Source organism: Stigmatopora argus, chromosome 9 (genome assembly GCF_051989625.1).
Source record: "Stigmatopora argus isolate UIUO_Sarg chromosome 9, RoL_Sarg_1.0, whole genome shotgun sequence".
Classification (NCBI taxonomy): Eukaryota; Metazoa; Chordata; class Actinopteri; order Syngnathiformes; family Syngnathidae; genus Stigmatopora; species Stigmatopora argus.
This window is the reverse complement of record NC_135395.1, coordinates 10,667,262-10,694,158: the sequence shown is the minus strand read 5'-3', so window position 1 is coordinate 10,694,158 and position 26,897 is coordinate 10,667,262. Positions and strand designations below refer to the sequence as shown.

At 41.0% G+C, this 26,897-nt stretch overlaps 1 long non-coding RNA gene across 1 annotated transcript; it reads left to right on the top strand.

Annotated features, from left to right (window-relative positions):
* The first annotated feature begins 71 nt into the window (after nt 1-71).
* Nucleotides 72-25,899, top strand: LOC144082999 (uncharacterized). The gene is made up of 3 exons (XR_013303438.1): nt 72-154; nt 24,474-24,855; nt 25,773-25,899. It is a non-coding gene; the product is annotated as an uncharacterized LOC144082999 (long non-coding RNA).
* The last annotated feature ends 998 nt before the right edge of the window (nt 25,900-26,897 follow it).

Below are 26,897 nucleotides of genomic sequence, written 5' to 3'. Positions count from 1 at the left end.
ATTAATCCTCTTTAATGCCCAGAGTCAACTTCCACTTCTTATCAGAATTTGTCTAAATCTCTGCCTAGACTGGACCAAACCGGGCTCCTCGATGAGTAAACCTCGGCTACACAACAGATGGAGGAGGGAAGGAGTAGAAGACGAGAAAGAAAAGGTGAGAAAATGAAAGCCGTCTTACCTCAGAGCTTTGAAACAGAGGACGTTTTAGAGGTTAATAGATCAGATTAAACGCCTGGCTCGGTAATCTTGCGTACGACTTCCTCGGGCCTCCTTTATTTTGGCGACTTCTCTCCCTGCTCTGTGTCGACAGGGCCTTGGCCCCACTCGTCTGTAATTATCCCAGCGTGAAATACGTAAGCTATTATTTAGGGCAGTATTGGGGCCCACCAAGATTTATGCTTTTGCTTTCTGCATATCTTGTCTTCTCCGTGTTAAAAATTAGATTCCGGAATGAAGGGACCTGCATGAAAGCATGAATGGTCAATCTCTGTTAGACTGTCCTGCGAGAAAAAGTCACCAAAATGGCACCTTATCTTCCAATAATTGTGATTTTTCCAAATTGATTGAGAAAAACAACAAACAGCAGGCCCTTTCTTATTATTATATTTTTATGACATAACATAAGTTACTTAAATATCACATCAAATGAGGCTTGGGTCCCCATGTGAGTCGAAAGAATACAAAATAGTAGATGAAATATCATCTTGCTACAGAAAGGAGAGTCATGTCTCATGGATTATGCGTGAAACTGTGCATGATGGTTAAATTCAAGTTTACATTCAATCAGGCTTTACGAGGTAAAAAGTTTTCTCGGCCAAACTCCAGCACTGCTTCCGCTAATGATCATCTGAAAGAAAAAGCGTGTCGCAGGGCCCCCTGGGAGCAGAAGGTTTATATGCGGCGGCACCAGCGGAGGGAACCAGGCGACTAATCGCTAAGCTGGCGAATATAAACAACACACACAACAGTCGGTCCGCTGGGGAAAATGATGCAGCGGGTATAATTAGAAAGTTGAGGAGGAGGAGGAGTGAGTGGAATAAGTTGGGAATGCCGTTACATGTCTTAGTCCACCATTAGACGGCTTCTTTTAGCAATGGTATAATGATCATATTGAGTTGCAATTTTAGCAACATACTAACAAAAAAAATGTAAAATACATTGTAAATCAAAGTTGTCATTTTTTATCTGCACATATATAACATTGAATAGCTCCCAATACTGATTTCAGTAATTGACAAGACCAATTTTTTAATAAATCTTAAAAAATATATAGATATCTTTCTTTTAGTACTAAATTGCTGCAATGTTGCACCTACCTCAATGAAATGTCAGAGCCGTAGCGACCAGAATGAGAAGCTTTACATAAAACTGAAAATGCAGTTTGGTAATCCCGTCCATAATAAGTACAACTCCCTGTAATTCTCAAGAAGCAATGCCAGAAAGGACTCGGTTACAATGTTTCCTATTCAGTCTTGAGGCAGCGCGTGTCTGGTGTTCAACTTCTCATTCTGGTCACTATGGAGCTTCTAATTCTTCATCTAATGCTGCCAGTTTTGTCGGTTAAATTCATTCCCGAATGCCATGTTATACAGTATATTAAGGCAATACGTACTATCTTGACATTTGAGCAAACTTTGATGCCGAATTTTGTCATAATTATACTACGTGCTAATCTACTGAAGACTTCCTGTCAATGCTCATTACGGGACACTTTCCTCCAGATCCCCCCCTTTTTAATTTTTATTCTACCACTTTGAGGTTTGCGCAACGAGCTTTTAATTGAGCGGTGCCATTTAGCGAGAATCTCCCATCTTTGGGATTTAATCACTCGGAATTGTCAACTTGTCATACGTAATACTTTGTAATTATGCCGGTGCAGAGCACTTGGCCAGTTGCTTGGTCTGTTTTTCTTTACCTCCAATCTTGGGTCAGAGACTTGTGGAGTTCTTTGGAAGGCTTTTCTGCACCACTACCATGGCGCTGCATGATTAAATTTTCATTTTTTTTCGTTACGGAGGTTTGTGCGGGGCCTGGTTTTTATGAGCTGCGAACTGACCGCAAACGCACAGAAAGCACAGAAGCGTCCCGCAGCGCTTCGCCGCCCCCTCTCAAGTCTATGGGAAAGGGCGAAAAAAGATAGCGATGGCTTTCATGGGGAAAAAGCCTTTAATGCAATTCCGACCTTATCTAAAACACCTACATATCTGTCTCCAGCCGGAGGCCTTTGAAAGGATATTTCAGGCCCTGGGATTGGAAGCAGGGGGGGAGCGTCTTCCTTCAGAAGCGGGCCAGCGGGATGAGTTATAGGCATCTAAAGAGGCTGGGAATCTCCCGGGCTGGGCCGCGGCTTTAGCGTGCGCCTCCGACCACGGCCCCGAGGTCTCCTCTTCGTAGTCTTCGGTCTTAAGAATTAAGAAGGCCCGGTTTGGGTTACTTGGAGTCTTTGGTTCACACGTGTTGCTAAGAGCTACGGTGAGGAGATGAATCAACGCTTTATTCCTGTAATCGCTCAGATGATGACCTTTTGACGCCATACAGCACATCATTTTGAGGTGTTATCGTGAAGCTTTCAATCTTAAAAATCCTAATTTACGGTTTTATAAGTATGTATATGTTTATGAACTTTATGAGTAACTTGTTGACCACCCGCTTCAATTTCTTTATAATTGTGTACCACCTATACAAGGCATATTTAAAGGCAATAGCTTTACTCTTTTCATTTGACAAAATATAGTGCAATAGTTCGTGGATCAGAGGTTCAATTGCAGGCTTCTACCTTCCTGTATGTTCTCCCCAAATCTGCGTGGTCTGTAAATCAAGCGTTTACCAGTCAAAAAGAATTGGAAACCAGAAATGGCAGACAATAATTTGACATAAACACCATCCTAGTTGAAACTTTTGGTCTAAGGGAAAGTTGTCTTTATTTCGATATCGCCATATCTATATTGTCACGCTTCTAAATAAATTATTGACGTTTCATCATGTATGATTTTCCATGTTTGTACTGAAGCTAAGGATACTTTGTCCTCCATTGTTGCGTAAAAGATGCCATCCCTTCGCGAGTAATCTCACGCGTTGGTCCTTCAGTCCGTGGGTCCGCCTCTTAACATGCCTCCTCCGTCTGAGAGTGCCAGTAAATTTTTTCCGAGGATAAAGTTCAAGGAGATAAAATCAACCAGATGTCAGCGGCCGGGCCGAGTCTCCGTGACCCATAAAAGTGCTCCCATCAAAGGCTGCCATCATTTGTTTTGAATTATTGCGTTGTTATCAAAAGCCACGGCAGTTCAATGTTTGAGGCGCAATCGGATCTGTTTTTGCAAAAACATAGAGGAGAGAGTAGTGCTAAACCTGACAGACAGCTCACGTGATGGATTTGATTGACACATGTCGGAAAAAAAACCTACATGCAAAACAAACATTTAAAAACGATTGGAATGTACCTTACTTTCTACACCGAAATAGTCAAAACAAATATCTTTTGAATTCACTTAACCATGCATAGATGATGTACACACATTGCCAGTCTATCGACTAGAATGACTGACGATAACCCCTCATTTTTACCTTTTAACAGAATATGTATCACTTCTAATCAAAAATGGGTTTATCCAACCTCTTTAAATACTTTAGACCATATTTTCTGAATCTATAATTAGACTTTATTAATGTTGATCATACGTTTCTGAAATGTAGAGTTTAAAACATACCAGTTATATTTATAGGGCTGTGTACATGCTCCCATAGGTGACTTCCTGTAGATTTAGATTATATTTTAATAAACTGTGTCATTATATGGAGACTTGTCAAAATATTAAAAGGGTGCCTTTGAGACCCCCCTTAATTTACCTCCCAACAAAGAGGGGCACTCTATACTGATCTCGCACACATTGACTCCGTACCCAAGAACCTGTCCTCGGTATCTGTCGATGTCTCAAAGGCATCCCAATACTTTTGCGCTTTTGCCAAGCGCGCACTTAAGTCACACTAATGAAACTCTCGATAGCATCAAAAACAAGCACAGGGGTGTGTGCACGTCTCCTCAATGAAGATTGGCTCGTAGGTTCGGGCACACATTGTACTTATTTAGCACTGAAGTGAGACCATGGCCGTCGTCGGTCAGGTGAGGGTCACGGCAAGTTCATGTTAAGGTTGCATTTTTGCCTTATCTTGCTCTGAAATCACGTATGGACCGATGAGAGAAGATCGGCGGCCAATAAAAAGGCATTTTTTTGTGAGAGAGAGAGGCGCAACATCTGAGTAAACACACACGAGTACACGTGTGCTGTTGCTGTCGTCATTGGGGCTTAAAAAAAGGCAAGTGTTGTCTTTGTAAGGGTCCAAAAACAAACTTTCAAAGTGTCTTTGGACTTAGGAAATTCGAGGTCACCCCCTGAAAAAAGGGGGTGGGGTAGTTTAGGCGAAGAATAACTTTACCCTGTGAACTTTACTCATGGTACTGTATAGAAGTGTGTGAGATATGAGTGCAATAATCCAAACAAAACAGTCCCACTGAAATGAATAGATCTAGTGATACATTTCATTTTGATGAATTGAAATTACATTTAAAATTAAAATGGGCAATCGGTTTGTTAACTTCATTTCAGTTATTGTATACATTTTATGTTCACAGGTAAATTCCTCACCCTAATTGTATTCATCACTTTATTAATTAATCATTCCTGTATTTTTAATCATTATTAATGGGTGTGAATAATTGTATTCATTTGTGCATCAAAAGGTAAAAAAAAAATCTGGAATTAAATTAAATTGTACTATAGACTTTCTGATATGGAATAGCATTATAAGATGGATTATTACTGCCCTGTGCATATAATAGAAGATTTTGATGCAACTCTAAATTTCAGTTTCAAGAATTCCAAAAATGAATAGAAAAAAAAATACAAGACTAAATAATGCATTTTAAGATGAGGAATAAACTATTGATGCATTACCATCATTGTCATGAAAGAACTTTACAAATTCATTGTGTAGCTTAGTTAAATCTATTAAAAATTGAATGTTCTGTTAAGTTCTGAAATTCTATCACTTCATGTGAGAGGCATTTTTTCATCAGGGTGTGCACAAATTTGAATATATACAGGGGAAAAAATAGAATTGGATGGACCCGTAGTAAATCGGCGGCGATGTCTGAGCTGAAGGCCGTCACACGGCAGCAGATTTGCAAGAGAGCTCAAGTGAGATGGTGGCGGGGGATCAGGTCCTGGTCGCAGTCTCACTGAGAGGATTTAGTCTGCACACATGGAAAAAAGGGGGCAAGACATCAACTGTATTTTCATGGATAAACTGTTTTGTAGTGGCTTTATTCTGAAGATGAATTTTTGTTTTGCTTCTCAATCAAGCGGAAGCAAAAAAAATACAGAAAGATAGGTGAACAAATGGCACATGAACTCAACAGATTGGATGCGGCAGAGGTATGACACAATAGTGCGAAAACTAATTGTTACACGCACAACTGGTCCGTGGGTGCATTGTCATTGCATTATTCAGAATTACATTTAGAAAAATACATAATACTAAAATTAATCTCCGAGTTTATAAATTTACAATCCACATATAATAATAAATCATGGATATTCAGATATATACCCAGACCTTAAAAAAAGTACTTTAGGGTAAATTCGTCAAGCAACCTAATTAACTCAGCTTATTTCAAAATGTGCACTAATATATTTTTCTTGTCGTTTCTACTCCTCTTAGTCCTTATAATTGAATTACATAATATAATTTTAAGTGTTACCCACCATATTTGACAAGAAAATGATATTTATTCATATACAATATGAAGCACACTGGACTATAAATCGCAGGGAAATTCCCACCTAAAGAAAACTGTTATCACGATACTAACATTTTTAACTCGAGAACCATAAGTAAAATAGTAATGTGAGGACCACGGTGCAGCGATACTTTTGAAAGCTGCCAGTTATTATAAATGAGCAATATTAGCATTAGGCCTTGCGTGTCAACAGCACAGGTCAGATAAGTGTCACCACCCATTCCCAGGCCGCGGATGCCGCCCGGCCCTTGCCGATTATGACTATGACGCTGGTTTCACCATTGCAGTTTAATCACTGCAGCAGATATTAAACTCCCTGCAGGCTGCGGGCTATATAGTGTCGGGATTTACTGGGCGGGTGTCTGGGGTGGGGTTGTGGGATTTGCATGCTCCCATCAAATCTCTGCGCCTTCTCACATCAAATCATCGCCATTGTCGGCGGGCGCAACTCCAGTGTAAAAACGCCGTCAGCAATTCTGATCGCTCCCCAACACCCACTTTAGAGGAATTTAGATTATTTTAGTTGAGGTGGCACTCGACTGAAAAAAAAAAAATGAAATTATTAAACCTTTCAACGACTGTGGTCACTACAGCGGACAGTTATTCAAAAGTTGACAGTTAAGACCTTTTACTGGGCAAAGATGAATTATAAATTATTATGCTAAGTAACAACTGCTGTTAAAACGCTTGATTTCAACGGCACATTGACCAATACCAATTTTATATGAATTGTTTGTATTGATTCGCCCATCATTATCGTGAGCATGTTCAAAGGCAGGATGTCCCCTTTAGAAGTGCACATTGTTTTTGGGCGTGCTGAGAAACCGGATGCTGTTCATTAAAAGGAGCCGAGTGGACGTTTACACGCGGGGGGACGGCGGGGAGTGGGGAACAGATTATATATCCCACTTAATACAGCATCACACACCATCGCGTGACTAGCTGTGATGCCATGAGACTCACCTCCTCCCATGATAGACGTGCAAGGCCTCTTTTATTATTATTTATCTTATTTTTTAGGAGCCAGCGTAAGCTGAGAGCAGACTAGGCGGGCCGCCCGCCACAACGTCCAGATTGTTGGGCGGCTCCTTTCTATACCCCTTTATCGCAAGGGCCTGCGTGAGATGAAGGTCAGGGTTAAAAAAAAGTTAGGGGGGGCCTTATACCTGCCTTCAATGGTGACTAGTGTGGGAAAAAGTGTTTTTTTTTCTTGCTCTGACTGCAAGGGAACAGGTCAAATCCTCTGCCAAGTGCCCTCGGGCTGTTTTTTTCCTGAAACACCTCCACACCCAGAGAGCCAAAGCTCCTTCAGAAGATGTCTGAGGAAGAGGAGGAGGAGGTGGAGCAGAAAGTCTTCTGTTTTCACTTTGTGTGTTTGTGGAAGCCTCTGGGGCTGAAATAATTAAGATCAATATATATGAAAGTTCAAGATTCTTGGTTTTTGATGGTAATTAAAGCGCCATCCTGATTTCCTGTGAGTGTGCGACCTCGTTCGACTTGCATACACGTTATAATTTCTAACCTCTACCCTCGCCTATCAATTAATATTTGGGTTTTCTTTAAGCCTGTTTGTGTAAGATGCCGTTGATGTCAATTGTGAAGCATAATTGAGTCAAATGTATTGAATAGCTTTGCAGTGGTAATTACTAGGGTTGCAATGGTAACGATACTAGTATTGATATGAGTACTGATCGTAATGAGGCCATGCTGTGCAATTTCTGCGATAGTGTTCAATGCGTCTTGAGATCTAGTTTCTAAACACCGGGTCAGCAAAGCATCTCCTAGTACTTTTTTCCGGAAACGCATTTCTAGATTGAATGTGCTATTTCGGGCTCGATTGCTACCAAATCTGATCCCAAAAATTGTTATATCCTTTAGTTTAAGTCATTGCGCCCAGGTGAAATACATCAGTGAAGTTTTGATGGCTCACCATCAAACACAATACTCAACTCCACAAGGTCAAATTCACTTTTGAAGCAGCCTAGCTATAAAGCAGCAGGCAGAAAATAGCATTAGACATTAATTGTATGTGTGTGCAGTTTAGCTGACAACATGTCCAGCAGCGTGACTCCATCACATGGTCAAAGCCTCCGGAGAGGTCACCTTGGCCAGGATTCCCTCCCCGCTGTGCCCATTGTTCAACAATTCCACCTGGGATGGATACAAGCGCACTGCAGACACTTTGTGTGTCTGCGTGTGTGGTTAGGAGTGTGCTGCTTGTGTGTGTGTGTCTCTGTTTGACACCAGCTGTCCCAGGCCTCTCATTGAAAGGCTGCAGCTGTTTTCACCACTTTAATACAGATAAAGTTTGAAGGAGATGTTACGCAATCAAAATGATACAGTTCCTGCCCCATGCAAAACCGTGTTTAAAACTGTAGGTCTTGGTGTCTTGTTTGAGTCACATTCATTTCGGCATTGAAGAATATGCGAATCTACGCCCCTCAAGAGACCCAACACCCGGCCTGTGTTAGGTTGCGATTAGGTCCTGCTAAGCCTTAGTTATGTTGTGAGGTTTAAGTGCTCCAAACTGGACCATGTCATTGGAAAATAGGGGTGGGACCCTTTAGGTACCTTTCGATACGGTACAATACGATTTGCCATACAACGTTCAAGTCGCACAATTTATACAAAGTATTTATGAACTCAAGGCACACATAAAATGTTTATAGATTTGGGCTAAAATGTACGGGAAGTAACCAAAAAAATTCCTAACCGACTGCCATTGACAACGAAATGCACCCAATTGATTTAAACTGGTAGGACTAGCTTTGAGTGCTCATTTGGTTGCCAGTGATGACACCCGAGGACCAATTCATTTTATTAGTGGGAGGACGGTGTCGAATGGACGAACCTTCATTTAGCCCCTCCCATCAAAAGGGATTGGGTGTTTACGTCGTGAATGGCAACCAATGAGCTTACATAGACACTATTTTAGAGGAATGTTTTGGCCTACTGGAAAGGTCTGGTAGCTCTCCTCCCCAAATAAATCAACAACTTATGTCGACAGTCACTGAATACATAACGCATAAAGAACCCAGTAACAAACGGGATCGTTTTTTATTGTTTTTATATTTTTTAATTCAGCCCCCAAAACTAGTTTCACACAGCAGCAATGCTTATAAACTTGGAATGACACCCTCAGCGAGCTTTCAAGGTCACGCCCAATGAACGTTCCAAAAGTTCCACGGACCGGTGCGTCCTTACCGTGTCCTCTGCTCGGCCCCCCCTGGGATCTTATCGTCATTGGAATCGTTTGAGGGGTCTCTTGCCGCCGCCTAATTTACAGCTGACAACCCAACGCCGCTTATTGTAGCCATGACGTGAGGCGCGGATGCCTCCAGAGGCCCATCCGGCTGCTGCGGCGGTATATTTGGAAACAATGCGCATGCAAGTGCAGATAGGACGATGATTAATTGCGAGTGTCCATAACCTTCTTGGATATATTTAGTTGGATAAATAAAATTGACCCCTTGGCTAACCTTTTGTGGCCTAGCATAGTCATGCTGAACGGCATATGAACATCAGACAATAAAACGTATTGGGTAATCGGAAGAAATATGATATTCTAGATTTAGACAGCACAATATGGAAAAAGGACAGGGGCTGGGGAGGTTGTAGTAACTATGTGAAGAACAGGGTTCGCTATAGAAAGATAACTCTTGGAACGCCAATGTTTTTTCGTTAGTTTCATCTAGCCACGTGATATTCGGAAAGCATGTCTGTCATAAGTCAACCCATAAAAAGAAAGTTTGAGAAACTATCTCTTGAGTATGCGGTTTTGGTTTGAAATGGATGATTTTAGGGTCATTTTGGCCATTTCCTGGTTTCCTTCAAAGACTTTACTACCATATTTGAACCACTAATACTAAACAGATGGGCAACTTGAGAGACACTTGAGTTACTTTCGTTTATTCCTGACAGTTTGATATCTGTCACAATCTTTTGTCTTCTGTACTTTCTCAACAAGAGCTATACCATGGTCATCTTTTTGTTAAGAATGACAATTATTGTCCATTCATATGAGCACTGTTTGTCTGAGAATGATGATTTTTGCAACCAATTTCAAAGCAAATTCATTGGTTAGTATGCATGGAAAATACACTATTAGATATCCGTGACTTTACTCAACATGCTCTTTTGTGGCCAATGTTCAGTTTTCACATTATCTCATCACTACTTCAAGGTGAATTGAAGGCAACAGCTGCCAGTTCCAAGTGATGTGCACTTGTCAATGACCCTTGAAAAACATTTTATTTTTTGTCCATTTGCCGCCTAGCCTAGTCGATGTTGCCCTGATCCCAGCAATTGATCATATTTGAATACTTAAAAACATCACAATAGAAATAAAATAGGGTCTACTGTTGAATCTGTTCTTCATCAGAACCGATGGTCCTTGCCATAACACAAAATAAAGCAAAGGTAAGTAGAAGTAAATGGCTTTCCCCATTCAATGTTATTGCTTGAGGAATTGGTGCAAGATGGCTATTGATCGACCTCATCCTTGGCCATTACTGTCGGGATGGCAATCAGTGAGGCCTGGTGGCTTGTGGGTAAACAAACACTCGCCTACCGTGGCGTGGAAATGAAGAGGAGCGAGACGCTTGGAAAAACAGTCCCCTTAGAGCACCCCCTCTCTGCCCTTTCCCCACACACACACTTGTTATACCTGAAAGGATGATTGAATGGAAAAAGTGGACAAGCTAAATATGATTGTTTCTCCGCTGGCTCATATACACACCCTCTGGTGTGAGGTGACATTTGTAGAACATGGGGAGAATATATGATTCGTGGCTGGTTACGTCAATTTTTTTCCATGAGAATGGCACAACCATTTTTCGGGTGGACTAAATTAACCTGACAGATTGATTACTTTTGTTGTTGTTGCTTATACTAACTATTCAATCTATGCGTTATTTCATAGTTTGAATCCAGGTGAAAACTTTACGACAGGCTTATTCAGATGTCGGCTGTTGCCAACCAAGTAACACTGATACCCTCAAGATGACTGAAACAGACATTTTTTAAGACATGGTTTCTCTGTGATATTACCCCATAAGATGAAGGTTCTGTTCTTATCATTTATCCTCTTAAATCAGTGCTTAGTTGGACCCAAAACTTCATGCTCTTTGACAATATTCCGCCTCTGACAGTGCAAGCCTATGTCAGACATTGTTGTGTGTTTGTACGTGCGTAGAATTTTTGAGCTTTTTGGATCACAAACTCACAATTTCTGGTTTAATAATATTATTTTTGGACGACTTGCTTTGGCAATGGTTGATTTCATATTGCGTGTCTTCTGATGGGACACTGATCCAATAGCCACCTGTCTGAGGCAACAGAAAACCAACCTGTAATCATCCTATCATAATCTTTGTGTCATTTTATCATTCCTAACACACACACTGACAGCAGACTCATTCCAAATGTGGCATGTGTGCAGCGCTGTGCCGCCACAACAGAAGTAGATTCACCCTCCAACATGTTCCCTGTCGCTCCCTCCTTCATGGAAATTGCTACTCCTGCCTTGTCACCTTTCAATCCATTTTCTCAAGGTCAGCGACGTGAAGGGCGGACGGCTGCCCGAAGTAATGAGTTTGAAATGGCATTTAGAGAGGGGACGGGGCGAGCTCATCACACTATGGATCCAGAGGGAATGTATAGTGTTAATAAAGATAGGTGGCAGGCCAAGCTTTTGGCTTAAAGAGAGAAAGAAAAAGAAGTCATGAGCAAGGCACCAGTGCCAAAATACCAGTTCAGGAACCGTCAAAATTCAAATTGGCATGTAATCGTAATGTACAACAAAAATTTGAAGAAAAAATTGCTTCTTTTTTTTAGGAAATGTACGCGTGTGACATTTAATAACTGATTCAACGAAAAGATGCAATTTTGAAATGGATTAGACATCTAGCACCATCAATGGCATTGAAAGATGAGCACTTATAGTCAGTCTTCCTAGTTTATAAGCATTGGGTGTCTGTTGTTGTCATTGGCAGGAAATAAGTTAATTTTGGGTCTCTTGGTAATTTTTCGTGTACTCAAGTGGTTTTCAGTCAATCCCTTTACATTTTGTGGCATTCGTTTGTCACTTACTTGACAATTTGGATCATTTTATGGTGATTTTGACTGAATTTTTTTCACGTGAAAAATATCTGAACGTAGGACTGAGGACATTTTGATTTTTTTCAACATTTTAAGGTTTTTGCAGTTGGCCTTTTTTGTGATAACATGAGGGTCAAAATTAAAAGAGCCTGTGTTACGTACATTTTTGGGACAAAGTTGTAACGGTGAGAATTGGTCAAAGTGCATGTGCAGAGTGGCGGGCAGAAAAAGGGAACAGGAAAACAAGTCTAAGAATATTAGATGTGGTAAGCTTTGCTTTGCAAAGCATCCCCAGAGTAAGGACTGTCTGGCAGTCGTTGAAGATTTGCTCCGGACACTTTAGGAATTTGATTGAAGTTGTGACCTCTTCGTGTTCGTCAAAGATTGACGGGATTCCCGCGCACCTTTAATTAAACTGGATCTCATCCCACCTTCATCTTTGAATGGAGAAATCAGATCCTGCTGCCGGAATTTCTAATATGGCATATGGGGATGGAGGAGGCGTCATTTGGAGTCAAATGGAATGCAAATGACTGGTACAATTGAAATGTCAACTTCAACATGCTTTTGCGCCAGCAGCCCGTGGCTAGCCTGAAAAGTCGGTTATAGTCATTTCGTTGATTCGGGGTCTGGCTAATCCTTTTTCATTTCCTTATAGTCTCGGAGGTTATGTAGGGGTACAGCGTGCTTGTGTGTGTGTGTAAGTGGGGAGTGTGTGTGTGTGTGTGTGTGAAGGGGCGATGTGCACATCTGGGAAACAGGTTTATTTTTGCTACCTTCATGGTTTGCCCTCGTTTATTCTCTTCTAAAATTAAATCAGACAGTAGAGAATATTGCTTGTAAACTTACCAGTATTGTAGGACTAATAATGTGTCAAGATGTACTTTACTTATTGGCTCATGTTATATTTGTTAATATTTAAGTTTTTTTCGTCATAGTCACTTGCTCTATAAGGGGTTAGAGGTCTAAAATGTACAAAAAAAGTAAGTAATTAAATTCAATATTTAAAATAAAAGGGCATTTCAACCCACACCATAATGAAGGCAAGGCTTAAAACGATGGACACTATACATACAACAGAAGTGTCAACATTGCCTATTATTTGCGTTCATATTTCATTTAAAATTGCCTTTGTCATTTGCGATCGCTTTTTTTGTAAACACACGCTGCTTGTTTTTCTTCTTTTCGCTGGCCAATTCCCAAGTGATTGTTGTACAATGAATTTGATTAGCCTTGCCACATCCATCATCGTACACAAGGATTCATATATACATATATCATGCGCTACGTCTAAAGTAATAAGTTGTTACTGCTTAATAAAAAAGGTGAAATGGCTCCGACGAGGCTTGCTAATATTTGTGATTTATATACACGAAAAGATGCACCATGGGACACTTACCTTTCAGCCTCATTGTCTCCACCTCATTGACACGCCACCATCAATTTCAGCTGCATCCTGCACGGGATGGTCCTTAAAGTCGATTTCATGCGTCTGAAGCGGATGAATGCGTGTGAATTGCCTTCCCCAGGGGAGTGCTTGTGTTTGCTTCTGCTGTGCTATTAATTTACGAGTCACATCAATGCCTTTTTTTCAGATTCCCTCCTAGACAGCAAGATTGATGCTTGCTGTCGCTTTTATGATTGCAAAAGTACAAAGTGCTGCTGATAATCTGGCGACTGTAAAGATGTCCTGGTTATTCCTGTTGTTGCGCTTGTTTATTTGTGGGTTGACATGAGGGAATGGTGCAATTGAAGCAGTTGGTTTTTGCAGGTGCAAGCACTTTTTAGGACCTAATTGCAGTAATGATTTTGGGTTATCTTGGAGACATTGAGATAAAGATGTACAGTCAGCATAGCCCATCTTGAGTATGAGGCAGATTTTCCTCTGGAATAAAAATAGGGTTAATTTGGACAGACTTGGGGTGATGAAGATATTAAACCACAATGACTGCTTGTAAACTAAATAGTGAACATTAGTGGTACAAAGGTTCATATGAGTTTACGCGAGGATCTGAATAATGTAATGTAGTCGTTCATTTCATTTTGAAGTAGTAACTCAATGGCAGCCATTGGAGCTTCATTCATCTCAGTCAAAATTAATTGGACATTTAGCGTTATTAATGGTGCGGGAAGGTGAACATTTCCACCAGTCTTTCTTTAAGTGAGCATGCAGTAATTTAGTATTTAAGTCAAGCAAAAAGAAAATCATAAAAGTGTTGGATTTCACACAGTTGGGAGCCCAAAAACGATTTTACCGCAGCTAGGCAGTCGGGTAAATTCAAGGCTTTTTACATTTGTTTAACTCGGTGACAAAATGAGGAAAAAATGTTGTTTTAATTTCAGATCGCAGCACTTCATGGGACCTCAGAGGGTCCCCTGGTTAATGATTACAGTAATTGTACACTGTATAAACGTAAGTGTGACACCACCCCCCCACTGTGCTTTAGAACGCACACCCCCGACAAAACCAATCAATCGACAATCAAACGATGACTCAAGTGTCTGACATGTTTAAATAGCGACTTTATTGACATCTCCATTCGTCTTTCCATTTCTTATGAGGAAGGGCTCCATCACACTGTGACACCGAGTAGCCGTAGACAGCTGTGAGTTCACATGAAATGCCTTTCTGTCATGCTTAGTGACTGCAGAAGGAAGCAAGGGGAGGGGTTGTGAAAGTCTATGTATGTGTGTGTGTGCGTCTCTTTGTGGCTCTCGAGTGTTGCCGCGTCTTCTGGGAGCCATTGAGGGCCCCAGCTGGCACACAATCTTGTTTGTCTTCGCCTGCTCATCTTCCTCAAAGCCTGGGAAACACCACCGGCACCAGGGATGCCATGAAATGAAAGCTTCAAATGAAGAATATGTTGACAGTTGGGGGGGGGGAGGTGGAATGGTATGCCAAAAATCATGGTTCGGTACATACTTTGCTTTTAAAGTCCCAGTTTGGTTCACGTGGGGTACAGTAAGGGAAGGATATCCGATACATAGAGGTGACTTCTGTTTAAGAAATGGCAAACCAAAGGCAGCCAATTTGTCCCCCCAAAATTTGTGATTTCTGAATTTCTGAACTGTTTGTTTTATCACTTCTTTTTTGGAAAATAGGCCATCAAGAGGTTCCTTTGCATAAGTGCATTATGTGTAGGTTATCTTTTTGGAAACAGCAGTACCAAAGGTTTAGTTTGCTGAATAGTTTGGATATAGTTTGGGCAGAAAATATGTTTTTTAGGAAAGTGTAACGTTGGCAATTTGTCTTCCGTACGGGAAAATTTAACTTTTATGGTTGGTCTTTTTTTGGGAAAGTAACTGTGTGGTTTTTTCTTTAAAAATTGTAACAGTGAAGTGTAACATCAGTAGTTTTTTCTTAGTTAAGGTAAACGTAAATAATTTGTCTACAGCCAAAAAGTCATGTCGTGTGTAGGGACTGTACGTCAGGTTAGTTTTTTCTTAACACAAATAAATGTGGCAAGAAGCATTTATGCATCCTGTCCTTTACCGTATATTTTCGAGTGGAAACTAGGCATGGAAAACAATTAGAATGCAGTCAGACAGATTTGATGTATTGTACCAGGTTGCTATTTGAATGCAGATACAAGACAGTATGTCAAGCGTGCCCGCATCAATTACTCATTTATACCCTTCATCCACAAATGTCCACCGTTACCCACTAATCTTCAATTGCAATAAGTGAAAATCCATCATATCCAAAACAAACCCCATCCTGTCAAAGTCTCCAGCCCTGACCTTCTTTTTCCCTATGAGGTAAGTCAGGTGCTTGTGTTTAGTTTTTAGTTTTTAATCACGGCACTGATCCGTGCGGCAAATAACTGGTACCGATCGATGGATGCAACTGGGAAATTTTGCTGTCGGCCGGGAGGGTTGGAGGGGGGATTACTTTCATCTCCATCATTGTCAACATCGGCGGCGGAATCAAATTGCGCTGATGAACAGCCACTAAAACTGTGGGAAGGGAAGACGTGCTGAATCAAAAGAAGTAAATCTGTAAAACTATTCCTCTGAGAAAAAGAGGCAAAGCTATTAATGAGTATTCTCCTAAAAGATAGACATAATTGGGGGCATTAAATGTTGGTGTTAAGTTTATATTAGCATCGGTGTAAACAATTTGCATATGATTTTCTGCCACTCTGTAGGCAAACTTTTTAGTGGATTTCTGGCTTCTGACTCAGCAAATAAAGGAGACCCAGAATTGATTCCCGTTCTTGCAACTTTGGCACATTTGACTCCAAACAGTTTTTTTGATGTTGATAAAGGTCAGGACCTGTGTGCCCGGGAGGCCAGATTTTGTACTCACCTCACCCAGGGAGGCTTGCATGTTTGTGATTTTGAGCGTGAGGGTAGGGGGCTCTATGCGGTCTGGTGGAGGTGCAATAAAAGCAGCCCGATGCCATTGACCTCAGACTGTGTCGAATGGCCCAGGCGGCATGAGAAGGTTATCCAAGTGGTGTTCCCAAAGCTCTGTTGGAGGTAGAAGCGATCACAAGGGAGGGACGAGACACGCCGCTGGGCAATTGCTAAATCTGTCCATGAAGGTGAAGAAGAAACTAACCAAGTGCTATCTTGGTTTGGCTATTATGAGACGCAGGAGGCCAAAAAAATTACTTTTTTTATTCTTCAAGACGAATATTGCTTTATGTAATTTTTTTTTTTAAATTATTTATTTTTTGAGCCCTAAGATTCAGCGACTCCTGGCTTATATTGAAGAGGAAATTGGCCGTCAAAGGCAAATTCCTTGCTGGACTCGTGGAAACATGTTTAGTTTGTCTTGAAGCAACATAATGCATTTTGGGACTAAAAATGTTTTTGTAATGCGTCGAACATTTCTGTAAATATTTAAAGCAACACTCAATTGTTGCAACTTGAATGCTCATGTTTGAGTAGCATTGACAGTGCTAGACCAATTCATTTTGACTCAATTGCCCCTCTCAATCCAAATGTATTGGACATCAATCACCATCAGTCGCTGTCAATAAAGAGTTTACCAATAGTTAAAATAGACACGATACCAGTGGGAATTTTTGGTTTAGCAGAAAAGTGTTTACTGGCAACCTGTTAAGATATTCATTACATAATGACATATTTCAAAGTATTTTGAAAACCTGCAGTTTAAAGATACCTCAGTCTGAAAAACACGTTGTCAAAGTTTGCCTTTAAAAGGCATTTTTCTTTGTCCCGTTGCCAATCTGTTTAAGAAATAGGTTCCCGTTTGGCGCCGTGCGAGGGAAAAGCAGGTAGAAAATGGAGAAGGGGTTTGTTTGGGGATGCGGGTGTTAGCAAGCCTGGGAAAAAGATGACCTTCAGAGCTTGTTTGATATGATATATTATTTCAATCATAGACAATTACAAACTGAAATCACATCACAGCAGCACAGCCAGACCCTGATAACCTTTTAAAAGGGACAATTCCCTCAGAGGGGCCACCTCTGACCTCTGGGGGCCCGCCGGCAATCTTCGGCAGGATGACTCGGCCACAGTTTGCGAGAGGTTGTGTGCACTGACACGTGCACACATAGGCACACACACACGATCTCAGCGTTTTACATTTGTGTCCCATCGAAGCACACAAGCTCTGAATTACCTGTGTAATTATTTATTTATGTCTTTGTCACGTCAGTACTGGGGGGAAAATGAAAGATTATAAAACCAAGTTGTGGAATTGTGACACAAAAACTGGGCTTGGAAAAAAGAAAAATCAGGTGAAGGAAATATTTATATGAAGAAAAACAGTAATTTCACAGTAAAATAAAAGAAACTACATGTAAAGTAACAAACAATTCATGAACAAATTTAAAAATAGCCAACATTATTAAATAATCTATAAAAATGGAAGAAAAAAATCGTTATAACCTAAGAAATCACAATTATGATGAATTAAGGCTGCACTAACTAGCTAACTCACAAACTAATTATTGCAGTTGATCATTTCAATCATGCATTATCTTCAAAAGAAAAACTTTTTAGGCTTTTTTAGGCTCATTCAAAACTTTCCAAAATGCATTGATAGATGAAATAAATGACAAAAATGTGCTTAATACAAATATTCTGCTAACAAAAAATATCTGAGGTCTATTACTTTCCCAGAAAACTAATCTTATAGAAGAATTAAACTTTCTGTATGCGGTTTGGGGTGATAAAACGCGGCAAAAAGAAACATTACAATCATACTGTGAAGTTTTGACTGCAGGGGGCCTCCGTTCCTACAAAACACACAGCATGAGAAGCTTAACATTGGAATCCTGGCATAGATAAATGTTGAGCGCTAATTTTCCAACACCGAAGCAAGAACTGACTATAACGCTCACCTCTGACATCCCACCGCCTGTTTCGATGAAGACCTCTAGTGCCCACCTAAACTCCTATCTGACCTTCTTCCTCCTCGCCTCCACCCGCAAGCAGATGTTGCCTCAGCTTTGATGTGGATGCGACTCTGTGAGTCTAAGCCACAACATAAGCATGACTCGGAGGTTTTCACTGTTGTGTGAAATTGTAAAAAATGAGATTCGTATTTTCTCATGAGTCAGTCCATCATCACTCAAATATTACATATTGCTTTGAACTCCCAAGATGATGATTGGCATCCAATCCTGATTTTATCACTGGTCGACGTCCAAACCATTTGAAAAGGCAGGCCAATGACCGTTTATTCATTCTGTAGTCTATAATCCCATTGGTAAAACTGTGGTTTGAGATGGCAAACAGAAAGCAGCGTTGGCAGAATCAATTGTCGAAACTCCGAGAAATTGCCAAACTCATCAAAAGTCTGTCCACAAAACCGAAAGCTGCATTCAAAGGTGATTTGACATTTAACAGTCACGCTCTGCAGGCTTTCGTTGTGCTAAATCGCTCGCACGGAAGCCAGCTGTGGCCAATCAAGCCTCAAACATCTTTGGCGGGGTAAAGCAACATTTTATGTTGCTTTAATGCCTTCTCCAAACATCCAGCGCTGGCTGACCTTTTTTGCCTGGCAAAGACAAGAGACTAAGTCAACGCCATTTCTTCTTCAAAATGCAAGTGTTGCCTTTGCTAATCAAGTGCAGCTGGTGTAAACAAAGCGCCTTTTGATACTTTGACTCTTGACGTGCGAGTCGTTCAGCATAAACATGCCGGAGACTAAATTTGACTTTTGTCCTATTGACTCACATAGGAAGTGACGATAATGCTGGAATGTCAATTGAGAAAAGAGAATTGAGATAATATTTAAAAATGTTGTTTGTTAATATAATGGCAGAAAAAGAAGCAGAATGTCTATAAAAGATCTGGCCTTTGAAAACTAAGTCTCATAAAGTAATCATAAAGCATCGCCCTGGGTGCGGGTTTTCGTTCCAACATATAACAAGAAACCTTTACACCAATCTGGCATCAGTGGATTGCATTCAGATGCTTCTTGTTTCAGCAGAAACCTCATTGGTTAAACTCTTTGTGTTGGATCGGTTGGAACAAAAATCTGCACCCACAGCGGCCCTCAAAGACCAGTTTGCCCACCTCTAACCAAAACGGCTGCCCTCATGTTCAATTCTGAGTCCCTGAGACTTTCAACATCATGATATGTTTACCACTGCCCATTCGAATTTATGTTAATCTTCGCTAGTTTTCATTCATTTTAAAATGGCTTATCCTTGTCAGGGTCGCAGCGTGCTGGAGCCTATCCCAGCTTACTTTGGGCTAAAGGCAGACTACACCCTAAACTGGTCGTCAATCCATCGTAGGGCGTGCATAACGACAGACAACCAGTCGCACACACAATTACACCACCACAAAGCTGGAATTGAAGGCACACAGCCTACACCAGAGTCAGTAAAAAAACATGCACGATTGGGTGGCTGTCAATGATATTTTAATAAAAGAAAAAAACATTCAATGAAATATCTTTTTTCCCCAAAAAAAGTTCAACGATGATTGGTCGTCCTCTCCATCTGTTCGTCTGGATATGAGCCCGCTCGCATCTCTTCCATGTCAAAAGCTGGGCTAAATCCGCGCAAGCCTAATGTTTATCCGATGCGCAAAATAATTACTCAAAAGTGTTTTTCTTAATCCCGATAATGAGAGCGCAAAGAGGGAGATCAGTGTCACCGTGTAGCACCCGCCAACCCTCCACCTCCTTGTCGATTGACTTCCCGGTCGCCGCTGGTTTCAGGTGAAGACGGCAGCGGATAAAGGTTAGATTAGGCCTAATCCGGAGCAGCAGCGGCCCTTAATCTGTTATGATACAAGGATGATCGCTTAAAAAGGGTCTGGATCCACCGCGGATCTGCCTCCGCTCGGGCGGGAAAAAGCGCTCCACTCGGGACGCGTCTTTAAAAAAAGCGTCGAGGTGGCGCTCGTGGACAGCGCAGGAGTCGAGATGTGTTCCTCTGCCCAGCGATTGGAGACGTATTCTCGACATCAACAAAATAGTCAGATTGTGGGAGTTTCCAAATGGCTCGTTTTGGGAGTGTTAATGAAGTTGACCAATTGACAGAAGTAAAAAATACAATAAAAACGATATGAAGAATATACTTGGCTTCTTCGAGAGAGAAAAAAGCTACAAAAGATACATTCAAATTAGTTTACAGATTCTTGAAAACTATCAAAAAGCCATTCCCAGAACCTAGCATAGATGGTTTAAAACATTTAAAATCACAATAGCCTTGGATCAATTACATAAAAATGTGGAACTCTAATTCAGCAATGACAGCTTAAAGATCTCCCATGTTTAACTCCTAATCACGACGTATTTGTTTATGTGTTAAATTATACTAAATTCTCATGAGAATCGTCTTTCCAAGGCTCGTCACCAGCCGGTAATGACTTGCATATTTACCAGGTTGCTTTATATGATAATAAGCAGATGGAATCAATTTACGCATACGCTTATCGACTCATTTTTACCATCCGTATTGATCGGCGCGGAAATAACTTCACGCCACTTGCCTAAAAGAGCTTCATTATCGAAATGACGATGCCGGCGCATTGAATGACATTTTATCTGGTGATTTCCGCCGCTGTTTATCCAAGTCGTCGGCTCCGCGGACTAATGGACGCTCGCCATTGATTATTGGAAATCAGCCGAGGATGACATTCAGATGAGAGTTAAACAAATGGATGCCTTCTCATTTAGCTGATGTACTAATCGAGTCATTTATATTCACTGTGATGCTGCTGTCATGTTTGGTGACATTGTAGACAACTAGACAATCTCATTGCAGGTAATGGCTTGACTTTTGATACACTTTGTCCATTATCGTCAGTCCTTAACACATGACGTCATTACATCAAATTCACAATTTTCACTATGGGTGTGACAATATATAGTTATGGCGATATATCGTGTGACTTTATACCTCAATTGGTTATCGATATGATTCCACAAAGACTTGTAAAAAGATGTTACCAAAGGTTTTCACCAGTTTTTCCATTACGAGTAGTGTCTGTGTTTAGCAGCCAATGTGAAACATTACAAAGAATAGATAAAAAATAATATCTTAAATATTTGTATGCTAGTCAAATCAATTAGTCTCTTGGGAAATTAAGATGTTTCCCTTATAAATTGAAGTACCACTATAAGTATAGTACTTTAGAAAGTTCTGTTTAAAATTTAATACAAAACTTAAGTTTTAGTTCTTTCACTTGAATGAACTGAACTTAAATTATACTTTTTGTGTTACGTGGGGAACTTTTGACAGACAGTTTGCGGCTCGACTGGAGGCGCGTAGCGTTGCTGCTAGCCCGTCTGCAGACTGAGCCGTCTGTAAAGGGCAAAAAAGAGGAAGAAATCAATGGCGTGCTGTCAAATGTAAATAAGGTCTTATCGGGGCATCGAGCTGGTGAATGTTCTATTCGCTTGCCTGTCATTTAACCACAACCTCCATATTTGTGGCCCCCAGCATGAGCGTGCACATCTTTGAGCGTGTTTGACATTCCCGCTGCGTGTGTGAATGTGTGTGCGCGTGCCGCATCACTTTCCATTTATTGAAATGAGCAGTTCTCCAACATCTATCGACTCAGCGGGATTAAGGCGCCGGGGCCGAGGAGGTGCGTTCCCGCGTGGCCCCGGCCAGGGTGACCCCGCACAAAGACAAAGTTCAAGAGGGGAGAGAGAGGAGTGAGTTCTCGCCAGGCACAGATTAGGAGGGGCCCGTCCACTTCATGGGGGTCCCCAGAGGAGTGGAGAAAGACACGGTGTGTCTTTTTGTGGCCGCACAAATGCATAAATCCAAAGTGAAATGACACCCCCATTGTGGTCACAAAACAGCTCCACGTGGCCAGAATGGAAAACTTATTTATTTATTCTTTTTAATTATTATTTTGCTAATGTGAGGGCTCTCTTTTCCTCTCACTCGCTTGTGCCTCCAGTTTGAACTTGTATGGTAAAATCTCCCTGGAATCATGTTCTTTGGGGCATACGTCCTCCTGACCTACTTTCAATTCTATATTAGAAATCATCACACGGTAAAGATGAGTCTACTCATATATGTATTTGTTTTCTTTATAATCTTTGCTCCTTGGGTTTCAACTATGCAGATGCACAACGTTGCATAGTTTATTATTTATTTTTAGCGTACAATGCAACTGTGATTCTATCATTTAATTACTGTGTAAAAAATCATCATAGTGGAACTTTAATCCAATCCAACTGGGATGACTGGCATTTAGTTCTTATGTTTCACTGTCACTGACGGTGAGAGACATCCAATTCATTTTGACTCGAGTCTATCGCCATCAATGGCAGCCGATGGGTTATTTATTTTTATGTTGGCATCAAGATGTTAAATAACTGGTATTAACTGAAACCTTGTTGAACTGACTTAAGCAAATAAATCGGCCATTTGGCCACAATTAGCTTTGTGGTACTATAAAGCAAAAAAAGTACTCTAATAATAATAAGATGAGTTTATTATTTAACCATTTGCCTCAATTATACTCAGTTGAGGAAACTGTGTCAGCATAAGGTTAGCCACATTGTGTAAAAACGGTGACTGTGAAGTGGTATTCTAGATTTTTAATTGCTTCTTTACTTCCATACCGACCTTTCTTCTTTTTGCCTTTAAAGCTGTGATTATCCAAAGGCCAATTTATTTTAAGTTTTGTTACATTTCCACCGTTTTCCCACCCGTAACAAAGCACCTGCATGATTTTCTCTGTCCGAGGCCACGGGGGTGACCGGAGATTGTCTAATGTTGGCGTATAAGTGGCTGTAAGTGGTATCATGATCGTCTTCATCATCCGCATCGTGCTGCTTGTGGTCACATACGCCTCCCCTTTTCTCTATTTTGAGAGGTGGTGGGGAGAATAATTGGATTCTTTCCCACAAATACATCGCCTTCACCCCTGAGCTTAATTAACTAACACTCGGCCTCCATTCTGGTGTGAGAAAGAAAGACAAGCCCAGCTGTTATTGCCCACTGGCCTTTATTACCGTGGCTGCACAATTGTGTGTTATTAGTTTTCTTTGTCGGAAAAAAATGCTCTTTATTGTACTAGCACTGTTCTATTGACATAATTAATATTGAAATAGTGTAAAAAAAATAAAAAAATGAAAAGGTTTTCTACATACTACTTCCCATGTCCACGGGAATGAAGAAATAGTTCACTCAGGCCTGCACCCAAATGGATTGGATTGGAACTCTATTGAGTGTGAAATGATATTCAACTAGAACATGATTAAAAATTAAACAATTTTAGTAATGCTATAATAGTTCCAGAATTCAAAGCCTGTGAAACTCAGTCAGAAAAGTATAAAATTGTACCCTAGTGCCGCAGAAAAGGACACATAGTAGGTCAAATGGACTTGTGAGTTAAATTTGAACAAGATGTCAATTTAAATTCACAATTGTCACAATTTGACTTGAAGCAGCCATTTTGTGACTTTTTGCTATAATTTAGTATTAAAAGGAAAATATATTTGAAAAAAAAGTGGTATCGGTACAGTATCGACATCGGCCAAAACCACACAACCGCATGTGTGAACGACATTAGTCAATACCTTAACAAATAAGAGGCTTTGACCGTAAACACCTGAAGACACGACAATCCATCCCAGCATTAACAGTAAAGAAAAACAGCAACTGAAGTGGACGGCGCTGGGTGGATTTAGCAGGTTTACATTATTACCGCGCCTGTTGTTTTACGGCTAAGAGAACGTTTGCGACACACCCGCCGGGCCTCACATTCTGGCCATTATAACTCTTCCTCTGATCCTCAGTGCCACTTTGTGAGAAAAGGGCAGCCATTTTGCTGTCACCACATCCACACTCTCAGCTAGACTCCAAAGCTTCACATTTGTAGTTTCATTTTTCCTTGATATCCCCCCCAGAGGAGTTGCCTCATTTTCATATATATAGAACGCTTCATCATGCAGTGGCACATAGTTATTGACGTCACATTACTGCCGTAGCATTAGTGAAGGTGGCGGGACGACACTGACGATGGACATACAACCTTTCAAACAATTTGGTGGCATCTATGTACAAGACAGCCTTTTTAAGTCAAATTGCTGGAGACAAAATGGAATTAGAATTTGCCTGCTTGTGTACAAATGTCACGTGACAGCTGACTGATGGACTCTTCTGTCTCATGTCCACAGAGAAAAGTGCAGAAAAGCAAAGAAACCAGTATTAAAGTGAACACCATACACACCTCGCTTTAATCAACATCCCAAAACGCCACGAGGATCACATCTGCACCCTCCCTTGGCTACTGGATTTCGACTATGTCCTCTGTAGTGGTAAAGAGGGCCGGCGGGGCCGAGGACGGCGCCTGGGGCGCTTCGAGGAAATCTTCGGATGGCTAAAGCCGCCCCGCCGCGAACTAATTGCGGCGGGCGCGGCGTGAGGGCCGTGCTGCCTAACAAGAAGCACGAGAGATCTTCATTCAGTTATCAGGCTGCCGTCTCTCCCAAGGGACACTAAGGAGTGCAGCTGCCGTCCTCGCTCCCAATCAACACATCAAACGTGGACCCTGACTCGGTAAGCCCTCCCTCCGCCTCCTTCCTCCCCCCCGTCTTCTTGCGAGTGAGGCGAAAGAGGAGACAAGATGGTGGCGATGGGCCGAGACGCGGCAGTGAATACTGAGCGCCGGCTTTAGCGTGGACCCCAGCTAAAGGACCCGTGCACATTTATTGCTTTGATATGAACACAAAAGAGATTGTGTGCACCCTAGTCGACAGTCTCAATGTTAAATAGAAGGAATGGCCCCACACTTTCCCCTAAAAAATACTATGTTCTCCCTCCTTTTAAGTAATGTTGCACAATATCGTTACTATCGGTATCGATATGTCACAGAAATTCAATTATCAGTATTGGAGAGTACTGAGAGAAATGTACTTTCCGAGATCTACTTCCCAATCGCCGGTTGCCCTACCCAAGATGGCCACCAGCTATGCACGCTGTCTTGAGAAAAGTGGGGGCGCTTGTTGCCCTTCCCAAATAATGATACACGGCCCAATTCTGTGGCGTCCAATCGTTCTGCTGCAAATTTCAATGACTTTATTACTATTAGATGTCCAGGAGATATTTTTGTACTATACTTCTTACTACAATGTTATATATTTTTTTTATTCTAGTCTGTCACAATAATGGAGGAGGGAATGGCAATTTTTGTTACTGTTAGCAGCAATTTGATTTCGTTTGAAATTTCTGCTCGGCCTTGAATTTCACTTCATTTAGCAATACAATACGTGACCTTATCACAGCCTGTGTATCCTCTTAAATTATTATCATTATTATCATGATCAATATTATAAAACGGTTACAAAAATATTAACCTGAATGCTTATTTTGCCATCAAAGCACACATCCACCTCAGTTATGTGTGACAGCTACATATGTTGACGTTAACCCCCTGTGGAGATTGTATTTGATGTGCGTGTGTGTGTGTGTGTCAGTCACAGGTGGGACACAATGAAATGGGTGGTTGAGCGGGTGCCTCCCACCATTAAAGCGCTAAATGGAATGAGGAGAGCTCCCTCCGGGGAGGCCAAGGTCAGCGGGTTCCTGATGAAGCTCCCAAAAAGGTGAACTTTTTCATTTTTAAACACGCACAAGGTTAACTTCACATGACGCATAGGAAGACAGATTGAAATTTATCTCAGAGGGTTTGGAAATTTAAATTTCAGAAAAATTATCTATATGAGACAGTCAAAATCTCTGTCAGAATGAATAAAAATATTCTATGGCACTTGCCAAAGGCAAAAGACTTTGGTAAACTAGAGGCTGGACAAGCACTTTCACCCTGGGATGAAGTTATATAAAAAATTGAATGTGAGAAAGATTAAATACATATGGCCACTCGCAGAAATATCTACTCATTTTTCCTCGGGCGATGTGTTACAGAGGCAGTTCTCATCTGCTCCACATAAATGGAATCTTCAAATTGCAGACATTTTCATATAAGAATCTTTTACATTTTACGATTCATTGCATTTTAAAGAATAATCAAGTTAAATAAGGATGTCATTTTTTCTCCTTTAACCATTATCTGTACTTTTCAGTGTAATTTCAATATTTAGCATATTTGATGTTTTCGTAGGGTTGAAATTCAAACTAAACCCCAATGTTTTGAGCATATGCATACACTCCATATCATAAGAGAGATGTGAACGGTTGAATGTTTAGCTTCTTATTTTTACCCACAATCCTCAGCACTTATCGGCACTTGTTGGCTGACCGAGCTGTTTGTTAAATATCAAAGCAAAGCGGTGGGTTCTCCTCATTCCTTTTTAATGAGGACCCTAAACAATGCGAGGTTATTCGCATCCAATGAGCGTATCAATAAAACATCATCAGCAGGTAATGACATTTGCAGACGCTCCTCGACCGCACTGCACCGTTGCCGCGTCTGGCTGCCAAATAGATAAATTTGACCTCCAGAACTGAGGGTATTTCACTTAGAGATGCCAGAAGCCCCCCACAAGAAGGGGAAAAAAGTGTTTATTAACACAGCACCCCCTTGCTCACACAGCCTCCTCCACCAAAAAATAAATGAGTGGTCCAAGCCATCTCCCAGGGAA